Here is a 3,285-nt window from a genome sequence, read left to right as displayed (position 1 = left end):
AAGGCATGGAGATCCAGAAGCTTGGTGAGAGCCCTTTACCATCAGGCTCCACCGTCGCTCCCATCACTCCTACCTAATTACATTCGGGAGATACTAGCCACTCCCCCCCCCCTCAAAGGGGTAGTAAGCGTTCTCTCCCAAAAAACTGTCCGTAGCTAGAGCTACCACAATCCAGGCCAGAAGGCCAGGGACCCGACCCTCCGGCCAGACCCATGTGCAGCACCCATCCTCACCAGGAGGTCCTTTCTAGACTGGTTGGGTAGGCCCACTGAAGCCCCCATGGGCAACAGGTGATGACTTTCCCTCAACCGTCTGTCCAGGTCCAATTACACCATCGGATTTGCATGCGCCCTTCCCACTATTGGTCGGGCCAACATCGCCTCCTCTGGCAACTGATAAGAACAGATACTACACTTGATCTTAGCCAAAAGGCCGAGAAATGCCATGCAGCATTTTCTGGAGTGATGCATGTAGACAGGAAGTGGTTGTAAAGTGACTGGTGTGGAGTCAGAAAGATCATCGGTGACTCTTTGCCAGCTCTGGTCCGGAACTGCGCAGCCGAGAGCGTCACTGACTGACAGCATATTTTTTTACCGGCAGGTTATTTTACCTTACAGGCATTTAATTTACGGGCACAAAAAAATTGCCCGGTTTTTACAGGCTGCCAAAAAAAATGCAGACGGTTGGCAACACTGTTGGTATAGATCTACAGCACTTATATTCAACAAAGACGAAAAAAGGTAAAGGAAAAAAAATTGTAACATGGCAACTTTTTATGATACGCAATGCTTTAGCAAAGTAAGTGTTGTTCAGATAGGCTTTACATCCATCTACTTTAAGGTCAGATGTCTGAGCATGTAGGGTTAAGTTATTTTTTTTTTTAACTCAACTTTGTTGCCTCACACTAGATTTTAGAAATTACCACTGACAGGTAACCAGCCTAAGGTCTCCTATATTGTAGATTTACTGATCCCCTAAAAGAGAAGTAAAGAGTTTTTTTTTTTTCCAGAATCATACTTACCTAGGTGGATGCAGCTTTGCTCCAACGCTGCATCTGTCCCTCGCCTGCTCTAACACTGAGAATTGAGCGGTCGGGAGTGTTTGATCGCTGGGTTCTCCATAAGCAGAGAACTGGTGACTGTCAGTCACCGCTGTCTGCCCCGCCCCCCCTCGCTCACTGGAGCGCCGGGCTGAGGAGGGAGCGGGAGCGGCCAGCCCAGGGTCTCAGCGAATCCTAACTTCATTGTCACAATTCTGCCCGAGCCTGGACCGGCTCTGTGATGTCAGCCGATATCTGGCTTTAGCCCGCTGTCTGCTGTAAATGGGTCACAGGAACGCAGAACAAACTGCACTCCTGTAATTCACAGAAGTACAGCCAAATGAGCTTTGGCTGCACTTCTACTTTAACTGTTTACAGGAATCCTGTACCAAAGGAATATTGAGTCTGTCATTGCTGACCTTTCCTTCTGAAAATTGTAGCTGCCATGATGTCATACTGATCTCCTGGTTTCCATACTTTCTTTAGTCACTAATTTGAAAACAAGTACACAGATTAAGAGTTCTTCACTCTCACTTTCTAAACCTCATTCCTACTCCAGGTCAGTAACTGACAAAGCATTGAAGACAGAGATGGCCAGGATACTAGCTTTGTTAATAACAGGCCACCAAAGGTTTAATTTAAACTGCAAAAACAGATATTAAGGCTCAATTCTGGTGCTCCAGGCCTCCCCTCCCCTACCAAGTTGCTTACCATGCCTCTGGAGATGCCTCTCATTTATTTAAACTTAACTTTCTTCAGGCCAGTCATGTGATGTGTAGGGTTCTCTTCCTCTTCTTTAGCACTGGGTGATCCTCAGTGGTGAAGAGAGTAATGTTGATGTGATGGCATCAGTGTTGCTCCCTCCATCAATATACTGTGAGGGCAGGGCACTATGGTGATGCCAGACTCATGGTGCACTGTACTCACATTATGTTGCCACTCTTCTAGGTTGAATAAGGCCCAGCCCAGAGAACAACTAAGGGCAGTACTAAAGTACTCTGGGGAAGAAATTCCCCCCCTAACGATTGTGATCAGTGGAAAAATAGCCCTTTACATTTGTGGTCAGTGAGAAATGCTCCTTACATTTGTGGTTAGTGGAGAAATGCTCCTTATATTTGTAGTCAGTGGAGAAATGCCCCCTTACATCTGTGGTTAGGGATGCACCGAAATTTCGGCTGCCGAAACATATCGGCCTAAAATGGCCTTTTTGGCAAAATGCCGAAAGAGAATTCTTGCCGATAATGGCACCGAAAATCACGCATGCGCAGTAGTGGTGGGCGGCGTGCACGTTCCTCGTGGTTAAGACGCCGCACTCGTAAGGACGTTCCCTGCACATTCCCTGCTGAGGCGCTGGCACCTTCCCCACGGACGCTCCTCATGCTTGAGAGACGCTGCTGGGACCCGAGAGATGCTGCTGGGACCCGAGAGACGCTGCTGGGACCTGAGAGATGGCTTCATAGAGGGCTGCACATAGCATACTCAAGTACAAGAGTGGGCACTGTACCTCCTGCATGGCTACCATTACTACTATTCCCAGGTGAGCATTTTGCCTTATTTAAACTGACAGAAACAATCCAACTAGTAGTATTATTTTATCTTATTATAGTACTGAAACTGAAATGATGATCTTTCTGTCTATAGCAGTCAAACAACATGTATTACTTACTACTTGGCCTTTGTTAAACAACAAGCCAGCACTCTTGCCATGCAATACTAGTATTTAAAATTTCTGTCTGTCTGCACTGCAGTAGATCTGACTTGTAGCAAAAAGATTTTATATAATTGAACTGATTAAATATGATTTGATGTGAAATGCAATGGAATGGATTGCAATTGCATGCTATTTATTTTTTTAGCTATTCTGTAGCTATAAAATGTATGCGCTTGTCATTGAGTATAGTTATTCTACACATGACAGCAAGCGCATGAATTTTTTAAACATGACATGACAGTATGCAATAAATATAATATAGTTATTTAGTATAACTTATAATACTAGTATACTACGCTGATAAAGTGTCAAATTCAATGACAACAAGCACAAGTTTATAGTATACTACAGAATAGCTCAAAAAAATAAAATAGCATGCAATTTCAAACTGCAAGCAATCCATTCCATTTCAAATCAAATTTAATCAGTTCAATTATCTTTTTGGTACAAGTCAGATGTACTGCAGTGCAGACATAACTACCTTGCATGGCAAGAGCTGCACCGTAGAAAAAAAAAAAGATTGGTTAGTTTTTTA

The 3,285-nt window shown here is 44.3% G+C and overlaps 1 pseudogene; it reads right to left on the bottom strand.

Annotated features, from left to right (window-relative positions):
• Positions 1-333: 333 nt before the first annotated feature.
• Positions 334-441, bottom strand: LOC141141957 (U2 spliceosomal RNA; annotated as a pseudogene).
• Between the last annotated feature and the right edge of the window lie 2,844 nt (positions 442-3,285).

The sequence above is a fragment of the Aquarana catesbeiana genome, linkage group LG04 (assembly GCF_042186555.1).
Source record: "Aquarana catesbeiana isolate 2022-GZ linkage group LG04, ASM4218655v1, whole genome shotgun sequence".
Classification (NCBI taxonomy): Eukaryota; Metazoa; Chordata; class Amphibia; order Anura; family Ranidae; genus Aquarana; species Aquarana catesbeiana.
Note: the sequence above shows the minus strand (reverse complement) of the source record. Positions and strands in the feature narration are given on the sequence as shown.